This window comes from Nycticebus coucang, chromosome 2 (genome assembly GCF_027406575.1).
Source record: "Nycticebus coucang isolate mNycCou1 chromosome 2, mNycCou1.pri, whole genome shotgun sequence".
In the NCBI taxonomy this organism is placed as follows: Eukaryota; Metazoa; Chordata; class Mammalia; order Primates; family Lorisidae; genus Nycticebus; species Nycticebus coucang.
In genome coordinates this window covers 182,560,953-182,575,578 of record NC_069781.1, presented here as the reverse complement: position 1 = coordinate 182,575,578, position 14,626 = coordinate 182,560,953, and the positions used below count along the sequence as shown (strand labels likewise).

The 14,626-nt window shown below is 55.3% G+C and overlaps 1 long non-coding RNA gene across 1 annotated transcript; it reads right to left on the bottom strand.

The window, feature by feature from the left end:
* Nucleotides 1-1,813: 1,813 nt before the first annotated feature.
* LOC128573336 (uncharacterized) lies at nt 1,814-2,505 on the bottom strand. The gene is made up of 4 exons (XR_008376440.1): nt 2,367-2,505; nt 2,105-2,140; nt 1,898-1,938; nt 1,814-1,867 (listed from the first exon to the last, which is right to left on the bottom strand). It is a non-coding gene; the product is annotated as an uncharacterized LOC128573336 (long non-coding RNA).
* Nucleotides 2,506-14,626: the final 12,121 nt, after the last annotated feature.

The following is a 14,626-nucleotide window of genomic DNA, read 5'->3' as shown; positions in this document are numbered from 1 at the left end:
CACACACTGGCTGGGTTTGCGTCTCCCTGGCCAGGGTCCCTGTCCAAAGGGGCAGGAGGGTAGGCTCGGTGTGGATACCATGTCCTCCCCGCAGCTCAGCAGGCACCCGCACACACCCCCACTTCTTATTCCCCTTACTTTAAGTGATCTCTGATAGCCTTGTGACCCAGAGCAAATCAGTTTGTGATGATGTCAGAAGTCCCCAAAGCCCTCAGACAGTAACTGGGACTTCTCACTGTCTTGGGAGGCTGACCCAGTGAACCTGCTGCCTTTCCCAAGGTGTGCGTAGAGGGTGTTTCAGTGGGAAGCAGCTTCCTTTCTGGTTTTCCTCTTTGCCAGAGAACATGTCGACTGTGTGACCGTCGCCCACCCCTAGCCAGGGCAGAGGGCTCAGAGAAGATGGTTTGGAGCCTGGGCCCACGAGTCAAGCCCCATGGCTCCGGCAGCTTCCTTCCCCACCTCGGGGTCTGATGGTTGTTCAGAGCAGACGTGGGGAGTCCATGAGCAAATCCCCGCACAGCGTCTGGCCCATACAGCATTTTCCAGTTAATGGCTTAAATACCTCCAACTCCTGTTGATAACCATCTTTGTATTTAATAATTTTTATCATGAAATATATCAAGTGTCTGGGAAATCATGAGAGAGAACAGCATACCCACCAGCCAGATGTTTACACTTTTTTCTAAGATGGCAGCATTTTGTTAAAGTATAAGATACGATACGGAAAGGACGCAGTCTGGGGGATTTTCACAAAGTGACCACACCACATTGGCAGCATGTAGCACCCAGAGAGAGAAACATGACGTGGCCACTGACCCCCGAAGCCCCTCGGGGCCCTGTCTACCCCCCGAGGCTGAACCTCCCCAGGTCTCCAGGGGCAGAGATACCTGTGGTTGGATTTCATACAATCCTGTAGTAATAACATCCCTGAGTAGGACACCCCTGTGAGCTGCTTCTTTCCTGCGGTACCTGGCAGGTTCCCGCATGGAGCTGTGCTCTATAAATGCTCCTCACCGGACCTGCTCTGCTGAGCCAATGCATAGGCACTTTACCGCACAGACGTGGGGCAGGCGGGGCCAGTGACAGGTGAACAGAGCCCACTGTGGCACCCAGCAGTGCCCTTCGATGAGCATGTGGGGCTGCCAGTGCCGGCCACATGCCTGGCAGGGGAGCTCCGCACTTCACGAGGCTTGGCCGGGCAGCCTCCAGAGTGGCCGTGCCCTGTGAGGTGCTGACAGTGCTGCCCCAGCTCGGCCTTGCTGAGTCCTGTCGGCCCCTGGTATTGTGTGGCTCTGGTAGCCCCTCTGGCGGGTGTGAAGTGATGTCTCCTGTGGCCTCCATTTGCATTTTGCTGATGACTGGCAGGGGCTGTCTGCAGACGCGTCTCCCTAAATCCCGCTCGTGTGCGGCTGGGGCCTCACTCTCTCCTGTCCCTCCTTCCCTTCCTCCATGGTCTCTCCTGCCCTAGACGTGACCACGACGAATATTACCCGACCCTCGCCGCACCCACAGGTAAGTACCTAAAACAAGGCATATTCTTGTTTCAAAATTACATTTTTAGCTGTAAAAACCTTCACTTTCTTTCCTTTCCACTATGACCAGTTATCTCGCGTTCCTGGCTTCCTCTCCTGAGGTGTTTCCACCAACTCACGCAGTCACATGACACCCCAGGGTCGCACCACTCCCCACACTCACACCTGACACCACACGTCACACCCACATTCACAGCCACACTCACACCACACCCACACTCACACTTCACAGTCACACCTGACACACCTCACACTCACACCCGAACTCACACCCACACTTCACAGTCACACCTGACACACCTCGCACTCACACCCGAACTCACACCTCACAGCCACTCACAGCCACACTCACACTTCACATTTACACCTCACCCACACTCACACTTCTCACTCACACCTGACACACCTCACACTCACACTTGAACTCACACCCACACTCACTTCTCATTCACACCTGACACACTTCATACTTGAACTCACACCCACACTCACACCACACCTCACACTTCACATTCACACTACACCTTACACCCACACATCACACCTACGCTTCTCACTCACACCTGACACACCTCACACTCACACTGGAACTCACACCCACACTCACACTTCTCACTCACCTGACACACCTCACACACTGGAACTCACACCCACACCTCACACCCATACTTATCTCACACTCACACTACACCTCACACCCACACTCACGTTTCACACTCACACCGCACCTCACACTCACACCCACACTTCTCACTCACCTGACACACCTCACACTCACACTGAAACTCACACCCACACTCACACCCACACCCACACCCACACTCATACCCACACCTCACACCCACACTCATCTCACACTCACACTGTGCCTCACACTCCCTGGCTCCACCTGCCCCCACCTGCCTCAGCCCAGGTGTTGTTATCGTGCCTCTCAAAGGGATGGGGGGAGACAGATGGGGTAGGAGGCAGCGGGGGTCCCCTCACCTGCACTCCCCCACTTGCTCTGGGCTCTCCTAGCCCCACAGGCCCCTGCAACAGGTGCGGGACACTGGGAAGTTGCCCGGTGAGGTTAAGTGACTGGCCTGAGGGACAGCTGCAAAGTGGCAGGAGGGGCATTCTGACCCACACTGGTCCCAGCCCGTGTCCCCCTCAGCCGCCCCCAGCTGGCCTCTCACTGACACCTGTGTGTGGCCGCCGTCCTTACTGCCGTCAGCTGCAGCCCCAGAATTGGCCTTTTTGCAGCCAACAAGCAGGGCTGGGCCTGGGAGTGGGATTTCAGAGATTCTTCCAATCTCCGGGACACAGATTGTTCCCGTGCGATGCCTGGAACGTGTGTGTCCTCAGCTTGCCCGCAGGAGCCGTGGGACACACAGCTTGGCCACTGCACATCCGGTCCCCACACGCAGTTATCTTTATGTGGCACGAACTGTCTGGACCTGTCAGCACGCCCTGAAAATCAGATAATGTCTGGCAGTCACAGGCCTGACTCACTCATTGTTCCTGCTCATCGTCATTTTAGGGAATTCCTCCAAAGGGGGGCTCCTGAGGTGGCCCCTCAGTCAGTCCCCTCCCTTCTGCAGAGGAAGCTTTCTAGAATCCACAGGACAGGCTGCTCCTCCCCCAGTCTTTCCTGGAGGGGGCTCTGCCCTGCCAGCCCTTCCTGGGCTCGCCGTGTTCTCTGCCAGCCTTTGTTTGCTTCTCCCACTCAGTCCATGGAGGTGCCTGGGGCCCTCTGAAGCGGGTGCAGATGCTGGGTAAGCAGCGTTGGAGCTGCACAGAGGTTGTAAACCTCAGGCTTCCTGGGTGTGAGACAAGGAGGAGGAAGAGAGGACATGGAAAAGGAAAGGAAGGGGAAGGAAGAGCCAGGAGGAAGAATGGGAGGGGAGGAAGGAGATGCAATGGTGGAAAAGGAGGACGGGGGAGGGGAAGGGGCAGCCATGTTTGCTCCACCGTGTCTGCATTTTGGGAAGGGGGAGGAGGAAGGGGCAGCCATGTTTGCTCCACCGCGTCTGCGTTTTGGGAAGGGGGAGGGGAAGGGGCAGCCATGTTTGCTCCACCGCGTCTGCATTTTGGGAAGGGGGAGGAGGAAGGGGCAGCCATGTTTGCTCCACCGCGTCTGCGTTTTGGGCAGCAGCGGGAGGCCAGGGTGGTGCAGGGGTGTCCTCCCTTTTAGAGAACAACTTGTGAGCCGGGCAGCACTTATGATCTCACCCATTGGCAGGAGCCCAGACATGGAGTCGCACCCACCGGGACCCTTGGTCTTTAGAAAGGACGATGTCTTTGGGAAGGGAAAGGGGACATAGGGGAGCTGGTGAGTGTGGGGACAGACTTTCTTCCTGAGAACCCCGAGACCTGAATGCACAGAGCTATGTCTCAGTGTGTGCCAGGAGTGTCTCCAATTCCCGGTCGGTCTGTGCCGCAGCCAAGGTCCCTCTGTCGGCCAGAGTGAGGCCTGTGTGTGAGGAGGTCTCAGGGGGCGTCAGGGTGGGCGTGGGGCACATGGGGAAGGGCGCTAGTCAATGGCCAATGTGGGCTCCTGGGCTCGGCCCTCTGGGTGGCCCTGGGGGCCTGTGTCTACCCTGGGTGTCTGTCCCAGCAGCAGCCCATCTATAGTCCCCAGTCTAGGCATTTCTGGCCTGTCCATCTGTGAGTGGCCTTTTCATAAGGACACCAGTCGCGTCAGATTGGAGGCCAGTCCTACTCCAGAATGACGTTGTCTTAACTAATTCCGTCTTCAAGGACCCTATTTCCAAATAAGGGCATATTCTGAGCTCTGGCAGTTAGGATGTCTGCGCATGGATTTCAGGGGAACATGTTCAACTCCGTAGCAGAGTAGAAGGGGGCAGAAGGGCTTTGGCATCACACATGAGACAACTGGACCTGCAGGCCAGTGTTGCTGCAGGGGAGGGTGAGGGCATGTCCCCAGGTCACCACCAAGGCAGGGCACCTAAGGGCACTGCACTGGGAGCACCTGCTGTTTGCCGAAGGCTCGAGCGTGGCCGCCGTGGGAGGAGGGCTGCCTGGCAAGGCTCTTCCATCCCTCTTAGTGGGGCACCGTCCCCTCCTCAGCTCCTATGCAGCTCTGCTGAGGCCCTGGGAGGCTTACCTGGAGACAGCTGGCCGGGCCAGGTGGGAACCAAACTGGGTGGCTTTGTGGGCTCAAGATGGCAGGGTCATGGGGAGGAGAGCCACCGTCCAGACTCTCAGCACAGATTCGGAATCTGAATGGAGTCCAGGGATTTGGCATTTGAGGCCCCAGAGCTCGTTGCTAGCCACCCTCCTCCCCCAGAGAATAATCCATTTAAAACTTCTGAGCTGTCTAGACTTGTTATCTGGCCCCTAATTCCTGAGAGCCCGGAGCGGGCAGCAGCGGGGCTGTTGAGATAGCAAGAGGGTGAAGTCATTGGCGTAAATCCCTAGGCAGGAAGTCCGCTCCGGGGGACGATGGATGCGTGTGGGGCTGGTGCCCACACGGGGCAGATAACGCGTCTGGGCCCCGCCGGCTATTTCCTCCCCTTCCTCGGGTGTCCTATCGGCGTCCTCCTGCCTTCCTGCCTGTTCCTGCCCAGCTCTCTGGAGAAGCCCCTCTCAGGAAGGCCTCACTTCGTCTCAGTGTGAGGGATGCTGGGGACACTTGGCCTTGCCGGGCACGGGTGCTTTTTCTAAGTCACGGTGACGGCAAGGCCAGAGGCCCTCTGGAAAGGCCAGACTGTCCTCTGTCACTTTGTCATTTCAGCGAGTTCACTGGGTTAGGGAAAAATGACGTTTTCCCTCGCCAATATCCAAAGGTCAATGGAAGGCCAGGGGTGGGCATGGGAGGACTTGAGTTGATGTCAAACAGACCCAGAAATTTCCAAAAGTCCTGGGGGAAAAGCGAGGGACTCTTATCTGAGACAGCCCCTGGGAGCTGTCGAATTCTGAATAACCTCGGGTTTCTGGAAAGAATGGGTAATTTCATAGGCCCACATGCATGTTGGCTGATCCTGAGTCCTGGAGCTAGGGGTGGGTGAGAGGTAGAAAGGTCATTTGGTTCAAACCCCTGCCTCCAGGTGGGGCTCCCCCAGCAGCAATGAATCCTGTGTGTTCTCATATTCAAAGGACACACGTGGGGACTACAGGAGGGGAAGTGGCCCTGAGCACCCGCAGGGCTAAAGAGGTGGTAATCCCCGCCAGCTGTGCAGCCTCTGAGCCCCACCAGTGCTGAGCTGGGGGAACATCTGTGAAGAAGAGTGCACTGTGTCAGGAGGGCCACCACCCCACAGCCACAGCAGCAATGACACAGCAGAAGAGAAAATGCACTGAGAACTACTGTGAGCTGCTGGGTGCTGAGGGGCTGAGCACTGACTGTGAGCTGCTGGGACCTGAGGGCCTGAGCACTGACTGTGAGCTGCTGGGTGCTGAGGGGCTGAGCACTGACTGTGAGCTGCTGGGTGCTGAGGGGCTGAGCACTGACTGTGAGCTGCTGGGACCTGAGGGCCTGAGCACTGACTGTGAGCTGGTGGGTGCTGAGGGCCTGAGCACTGACTGTGAGCTGGTGGGACCTGAGGGCCTGAGCACTGACAGTGAGCTGCTGGGTGCTGAGGGACTGAGCACTGACTGTGAGCTGGTGGGTGCTGAGGGCCTGAGCACTGACAGTGAGCTGCTGGGTGCTGAGGGCCTGAGCACTGACTGTGAGCTGGTGGGACCTGAGGGACTGAGCACTGACTGTGAGCTGGTGGGTGCTGAGGGCCTGAGCACTGACTGTGAGCTGGTGGGTGCTGAGGGCCTGAGCACTGACTGTGAGCTGGTGGGACCTGAGGGCCTGAGCACTGACTGTGAGCTGGTGGGTGCTGAGGGCCTGAGCACTGACTGTGAGCTGGTGGGTGCTGAGGGCCTGAGCACTGACTGTGAGCTGGTGGGACCTGAGGGACTGAGCACTGACTGTGAGCTGGTGGGTGCTGAGGGACTGAGCACTGACTGTGAGCTGCTGGGACCTGAGGGGGTGAGAACTGACTGTGAGCTGGTGGGTGCTGAGGGGCTGAGCACTGACTGTGAGCTGCTGGGTGCTGAGGGACTGAGCACTGAGTGTGAGCTGCTGGGACCTGATGGCCTGAGCACTGACTGTGAGCTGGTGGGTGCTGAGGGACTGAGCACTGAGTGTGAGCTGCTGGGACCTGAGGGCCTGAGCACTGACTGTGAGCTGCTGGGTGCTGAGGGCCTGAGCACTGACTGTGAGCTGGTGGGTGCTGAGGGACTGAGCACTGACTGTGAGCTGCTGGGACCTGAGGGGCTGAGCACTGACTGTGAGCTGGTGGGTGCTGAGGGACTGAGCACTGAGTGTGAGCTGCTGGGACCTGAGGGCCTGAGCACTGACTGTGAGCTGCTGGGTGCTGAAAGCCTGAGCACTGACTGTGAGCTGGTGGGTACTGAGGGACTGAGCACTGACTGTGAGCTGCTGGGTGCTGAGGGGCTGAGCACTGAGTGTGAGCTGCTGGGACCTGAGGGCCTGAGCACTGACTGTGAGCTGCTGGGTGCTGAGGGGCTGAGCACTGACTGTGAGCTGCTGGGTGCTGAGGGGCTGAGCACTGAGTGTGAGCTGCTGGGACCTGAGGGCCTGAGCACTGACTGTGAGCTGGTGGGTGCTGAGGGCCTGAGCACTGACTGTGAGCTGGTGGGTACTGAGGGGCTGAGCACTGACTGTGAGCTGCTGGGTGCTGAGGGGCTGAGCACTGACTGTGAGCTGCTGGGTGCTGAGGGCCTGAACACTGACTGTGAGCTGGTGGGTGCTGAGAGACTGAGCATTGACTGTGAGCTGCTGGGACCTGAGGGCCTGAGCACTGACTGTGAGCTGGTGGGTGCTGAGGGACTGAGCACTGACTGTGAGCTGCTGGGTGCTGAGGGACTGAGCACTGACTGTGAGCTGGTGGGTGCTGAGGGCCTGAGCACTGACTGTGAGCTGGTGGGTGCTGAGGGGCTGAGCACTGACTGTGAGCTGCTGGATGCTGAGGGACTGAGCTCTGACTGTGAGCTGCTGGGACCTGAGGGACTGAGCACTGACTGTGAGCTGGTGGGTGCTGAGGGACTGAGCACTGACTGTGAGCTGCTGGGTGCTGAGGGCCTGTGCACTGACTGTGAGCTGGTGGGTGCTGAGGGACTGAGCACTGACTGAGGTGGTGGGTGCTGAGGGACTGAGCACTGACTGTGAGCTGGTGGGTGCTGATGACTGAGCACTGACTTAGCTGGTGGGTGCTGAGGGACTGAGCACTGACTGTGAGCTGCTGGGTGCTGAGGGGCTGAGCATGTGCCACCGAATCTCTTCTCATCCTAAGAGCACACTGTGAGCCTACGAGCTGGGGTCTCTTGTCATTATCCCCAAACTGAGGCTCAGATGAAAGGCATTTTCTGTGGGCACCTGGTTTGTAAGAAGTGAGGTTAGAATATGGACCCATGGGCTGACTTCAGTGGCTCAGGATGAAATTGCTGCATGCTTTTGTCCTGAACACTTGTGTTCTGGTCCCAAAGATCTCTGTGTCTTGTTCACCTTGTGCTGAACAGGTGGGGGTGGTTGAGGCTGGCTCAGGTTACGTGGCTGATAACCAGGGAAGTCAGGATGCCCACTTGCCTCTCTAGACACACAGCCCCCGCTGGGCCTCCCCTGACCCTTTGTGTATGGTGCCCTCTGGCAAAATCCAAGCTCTTGTTAGCGATCCGTGGTGGGGAGAGGGAAGTGCCTGCCCGGGTTTCTCTTTGCCCACAGTCCAGTCAGCAGTGATAGTGAGACCTACCACAGACATGACAGCAAGTCATGCTGTGAGGACAGCACCTCGATGTCATTAAGAGGGGTGCGTTGAGGCCTCCATGTCATCAAGAGGGGCACGATGGGACCTCCATATCATCAAGAAGGTTGTGACAAGACCTCCATGTCATCAAGAGGAGCTTTCCAGAGCTACCGAGGGGCCTCAAGTCTCACTCAGCTGAATATGGAGCCTCGGGTTGGGGTCAGACTGCAGGAAGGGGACTGCAGAGATGGCCAGGAGGGAGTCCCAGGTGGCCGTGGTGGGGGACGCTGCCTTCCACACGGGCCTATGGGAAAAGCAGTGTCTATAAGGAGGGGCCTGTTAGTAGGGGCCCTTGAATGGACAGGTGATGAGCCAAGCATGGGAGGGAATATGTGTTGGTCACGAAGGTAGACACCTGCCAGCATCAGAGAGTGTGTGTGCACGCCCAGGTGTGTATGTGTGGTGTGCCCGGGTCCATGTGTGTACATGTGCACACTCTGCCCATACACGGCCTGTGTGTTAACGTGTGCTCAGGCACATGCGTGCACAGTCACTGCGTGATAAGGCTTTGGTCCGTGAAGGATGCCATGTGTGGGTGCTCCCATCCGATTGTGAGACCATGTTTTTACTGCACCTTTTCGGGTTAAATGTGTTTGGAGCTGCGCCTACCGCTATGTTGCAGCTGCCTGTGGTGCTTGGCACACGGCGGAGTTGGGGTTCTTCAGCCGTGGTCCGTGCTGCACGAGCCCAGATGGAGATTCTAGAATGTCAGGCAGAAGCCAAGCTCTCCCCACGCCCATCGTTGCCCAGAGCACACTTTCCTGCTGGTTTAACAACAGTTCCCTTTGGAAGTCAGGAGGGCCCCCCAGGCAGAAGGCTGGACCACAGGGAACGATGCCCAGTCTTATTGGCTTCCTTCGGAGAGATTCCGGTCAGGAGAGGTGGGGTCAGGGGTTATCCACGGGTGGGCAGCTGGGGCAGCTGGGGGCCCTCCCTGCAGCATCGGCTAAAGCTATTAGGGGCCCTCCCTTCTCGGCCAGTCATGTCTGCCTTGCTCCTGGCTTGGGTTTCTGACCCTCGAGCTGTCCAGTGCTGCGCGGGGCCCAGGGCTGAAGGGGCTTCCGAGATTCAGGTGAGGGGGGCAGGGCAAGAGAGGCAAAGGCTGGCACCCTTCAGGGACAGATCCAAGGCCCCTGGGCAGGTGGGTTTGGGGTGGATATCTGTCCCTGCTGCTGAGGGTTGGGGTGACGCCAACAAGTGGCAACACAGTGACCTGTGGGGACAAAATGTTCACAGAGAGAGAGACCTGGGGCCTTCCTGCTCAGATGGCTGGTGGCCTGGTGCTTCTCACTGTGAGATGTGGGCAAGTCTGGACATGGGCTGGGCTTCCGGGTCCATGTCTGCACATGGGGGGAACGCAAGCTCCTTTCCTTGTGACGAAATGAGCTGACCACAGCAATGGCCTGGCAGAGAGAAGATGGGTGATGCAGCGGCTCTCTCGAGGCACCGCTCTTCCAGGGTGCTGTCCCAAGCACTTTGCCCATAGTGACACAGTTGGTCCTCACATGCATTTCACAGTCGAAGAAACTGAGGGGAGAGAAATGAAGACACTCAGCCCCCCTGTTAGAGCTAGTGAGTGGCAGAACCCGGATTCAAACCGAGGTCGGAGCCCAGGGGTCCTCCCCATCCTCCCCCAGCTTCTCAGCCCCAGCTTGTAACCCGTGTGGCTACTCCACCCTCTGTCACTGATGGTCTTCAGCCCATGTGAGCTCCTGCCTATGCAGGTGAGGGTGACTCAAGGCTGCGGTGGCCTCTCAGACGAGCTGGGCCTGTAGGACAGCCCCTCGCAAGGCCAGCTGGGAGGAGTCGTCCTGTCCGTCTCCAGGGAGATTCATGCTGCTAGGCGGCTGTGTGCGTTAATTTCCTTCTCTTTCATTAATCATGCTCGGGGCTCATTCCTTCTGACAGCCAGGAGCCGCCGCCTGCAGCCAGAAATCTCAAATCCCGCGCTGAGGAGGGTTTGGGTGGACAGGCCTGCAGCTCCTCCGTGGAGACTGTAGCCCTGCCCTGTGGAAAGGGCAGCGGGTCGTGCCCCACCTAGATCTCCCCCTGTGGGAAGGGGCCACCTCCCCCTGCAGCTGCCCGCTGATGAGCTTGCTCAGCACAGGACAGGGACCTGCACAGCATCATGCCAGAACTAGGAGGGTCGATTTCTGCTTGCTTCTTTTTTCCTGTTTCATCACCTTACTCAACTGTCTCAAAGCCCTTTGAAGGACAAATAGCCCTTTGCAGGTAAGGAGGTGACAGCCAGGGAGGCAGGAGGGACGAGGCTGGGATAGCAGGGTGCCTGTGGCCAGAGCTCCAGCCACACCCTGGCTTCTACCCCCACCCCCAGGCCTACGTCCCTGACAGCCTTATGGAGATGACATTCATATCCCACAGGTGTTCCACATTTAAGGTGTGAAATTCGTTGTCTTTTAGTATAGTCACAAACCGGGCAGCCATCACTCCAATCAGTTACAGAACATTCTTATCACCCCCAAACCCAAGAGAGTGACAGAGAGCTCACTGATGCCATCATGAGGGCCCATGACCTTCTGTGAACTCAATCACCCCTCTAAGGCCCCATCTCCAATACCATCAGACTGGGGGTTAGGCCTTCAACATAGGCATGGGGGGCACAGTTCAGGCCATTTTCCCAAACCATTGGTTGATTTCTTTCCTTCTATTTTGTCCAAAAAGCTTTTGTACTGAGGAATAGCCTCCAACGCTGAAGTAACAAATCAAAAATGTTTATCCCAGGTGGTGCCTGTGCTCAGTGGTTAGAGCACCAGTCACATGCTCTGGGGTTGGTGGGTTTGAACCTGGCCTGGGCCAGCTAGGCAACAATGGTAACTGCAACCAAAAAATAGCCGGGTGTTGTGGCAGGCACCTGTAGTCCCAGCTACTTGGGAGGCTAAGGCAAGAGAATTGCTTAAGCCCAGGAGTTGGAGGTTGCTGTGAGCTGTGACACCACAGCACTCAACTGAAGGTGACATAGTGAGTCTCAATTAAAAAAAAAAAAAGAAAGAAAGAGAAAATAATGTGTATCCCAGCTTCCAAGTCATGAACCAGTTGCCAGCAGCATTTTACCCGGCTTTACCATTTTTTGCTTTAATATGCATATCTGAATTTACATATCCAGTGTCTTCTTAACTGTTCAACATGTGGGTTGTTTCCTATTTTTGAAAAGCAACTGGGCTCCCAGGGGAAATTTCACATTGAAGTCTTTCAGCCTTATTTCTTATCACAGTGTAGTTTTTCCGAAACTGTATCACACCTAATCAATTTTACAAGATTTTGGCAGTTCCCCTTAACTGAATTTTCAGAGTTCGATGCTGTGTTTGATTGGCATGAAAGCAACGCTGTGGGGTGAGTCGGGGACACAAAAGTCCCCAGGATGTCCCAGCCCGGGCACAGGAAGGTGCCGTCCTCGCCACACCCCTGAGCTGCCCGGAGGAGAGGGGGGGAAGATGTGGCCAGGAGCCCACAGAGTGGGACAGCCCATGGTAGCCTGAAGGTCCTGGAACAGGCACTGACCAGAATCGCTTTCAGTGACTCAGATAGTTTCAAGACCAGCCCATTGGCCACTCCCAGGGTGTGGCTTGGATGCTGAAAGCAATCTGAATTACTTCCTCAGCTTAAACCTCAGTTACAAAAGTAATACATTATTCACCTTTTACTTAAAAATTTTAGAATTTACCACCCCCACTCCTAATTGCCTTCCTCCTTCCCCAGAATTATGAGGTCACTAATGTGTTCTTCCCGCCCCATGTTTTTCACCCCTTTTTTATCTCACGGCACCCTTGAAACTATAGCTAAACTTCAGTGGTACACTTTCATGATGTGGATCAACAACAAGAAAAAGAGTAAAATACAACCTTTTTGGAAGGAAGTATGGAGAACCCTCAAAGAACTCAAACTTGACCTCCCATTTGATCCTGCAATCCCACTACTGGGCATCTACCTGGAAGAAAAAAAATCATTTTATCATAAGGACATTTGCATTGGACTGTTCATTGCAGCTCAATGTATAATTGCCATATTGTGGACATAGTCTAAATGCCCACCAACCTAGGAACGGATTAACAAGCTGTGGTATATGGATGCCATGGAATACCAGTCAGCCTCTAAAAAAGATGGAGACTTTACTTCTTTTGTATTAACCTGGACGGAGTTGAAACACATTCTTTTTTATTGTTGTTTTTATTAAATCATAACTGTGTACACTGATGCATTTATGGGGTTCAGGGTACTGATTTGATATACAATGTGATTAGTAAAGCATCACAGGAATGGAGAAGCGAGAATCCCAATGTACTCAGCTCTGGTATGAGGACAATTGAGGCCAGTACACGGTGGGGGGTGGGAAAAAGAGGGAGTGGAGAGGGGAGAGAGGGAAGGATGGGGGAGGCCGTGGTGTGTGACACACCTCTTGGGGGGTTGGTCAAAATGATAAGGGGGACTTTACCTAACAAATACAAGCAGTGCAATCTGGTTCTTTGTACCCACAATGATTCACCAATAACTAAAAAAAAAAAGCAGGTGACACAATTCTGAATATAATCCTATTGTGTTTTAAAATAAAATACATAAAATATGGCAGGAAATATATACAAATAAAAAAATAAAAATGGAATAGAAAAATAAACATCAATTTTATTTACTGAAAAAAGGAGTAAAAAAGGAATATACTTACTGTGCTTTGAACTTCTTTCAAAAATAATTTAACGAATGATCTTTAAAAATGTTCTCAGCACCGCTAAGATCCTGTCAGGGCACATGGGTTGAAAATCACTGCTCTCTCCCCTTTTCTGTGGTAGCAAATTGTCAGAGACACTTCTATGGCTATGTACACACACAAACACATACAGAGACCTATATATCTCTGTGAAAAATAATTGATAGTTTGCATGTGTTTATATTTATCATATCACTATATGCATTAGTCCAAATTTAAAGTTTTGGACTAAATTTGGGGGGTACTGTTTGTGTTACTATGGACACATTTAGCGCATTCTTCCAAATGCCTTTAGCACCCATCCTCTGAATAGTTTTAGAAACCTGTTAAAATGCTCACAGGTCCCCATGGGAAAGCCTTAGAAATCAAAGTGAGCAATTGCCCTTCTGTTCAGAGTGACCTGCCACCTGGGACCAGAGATGACTGGGCATGACTGGTATTTGGAAGGACAAGGCAAGAGTTCAAGAGGGTCTGGGGAAAGGATGCTGCCCCAGGCTGGAGAGCAGGTGTCTGCCGGAGAGGACTTGGCACCCTCAACATAACCAGAGGCAGAGTGGCAGTAGCAGCAGCCGTTACAGAGGTTCATGTACAGAAATGCAACCGCAACCAGAGCCACCATCACAGCCTCGGGTGAGGACGCACGCGTCCTTCCTTCCAGGACAGGGGCTAGAGACACAGAAAGGTGAGTGATGACAGGCCAGGGTCACAGAGGTGTGCACTGGGCTGGGACTCACCCCAAGGCAAGTCCCAAGGGTGGGGTAGGCAAGCTGTGGCTTGCCGGTTTTCATGTCTTGTTAAAGGATAGTGAGCACACAAGAGAGAGGCGGCTGAGTGTCCCCAGGAGCACATCGTGGTCAGCTGGCTGGGGAGGGCGGCCTGGGTCCCCCCAGGGCTGGGACTGTGTCCCCCACCGGGCTGGTGGAGGGGACTCATTCCCCCTACGTAGAGCCTGCTTAGCCTGTTCCATCTCCCTGGGACCCCTTCCCTACAGCCCTGAGCACTGAGAGAGGGCAGCGCCTCCGCGGCTGTGGACGTCAGAGACCTGCAGCGATATTCCTGCCATGGGACCCAGACTGTCAGCTGCAGCAGGAGATAGGGCCAGACCCATAGCTTGTCATGAGAATACCCACGTGACCATCCCATGCCAGCCAGAGGCCTCTGCCTCCATGGACCTTGAGCTCCTCAGGCTGCAAGAACCTTCTGTGCCTCTCCCGCCCTGCCACCCTGGTCAGGCTGGGAGGCTCCTGGGTAGAGCAGCCACTTTCTCTTGCTCTGTCCTGCCGGCCAGTTCTGAGTTTTGCATTGAACTTCTCCAGAGCTACCAACCAAGAGTGTCCACCTAAACAAGAGCTCTGTCTTGCTTCTAGGTAGCTGAAGGTCTGGCCCTTCCAGCCCCGGCACCCTCCCAGACCCTCCTGGGGCCCCCTCTGTGGGCTCATCCCTGAGATGTGGGGCCCACAGTTGCTCCCAAGTCACCCAAATGACATTACCCCTCACTCTTGCCACCTGCAGCCCCAGAAGACCTTGGGGTTTCTGAGTCCTGCCCTTTATTGGAA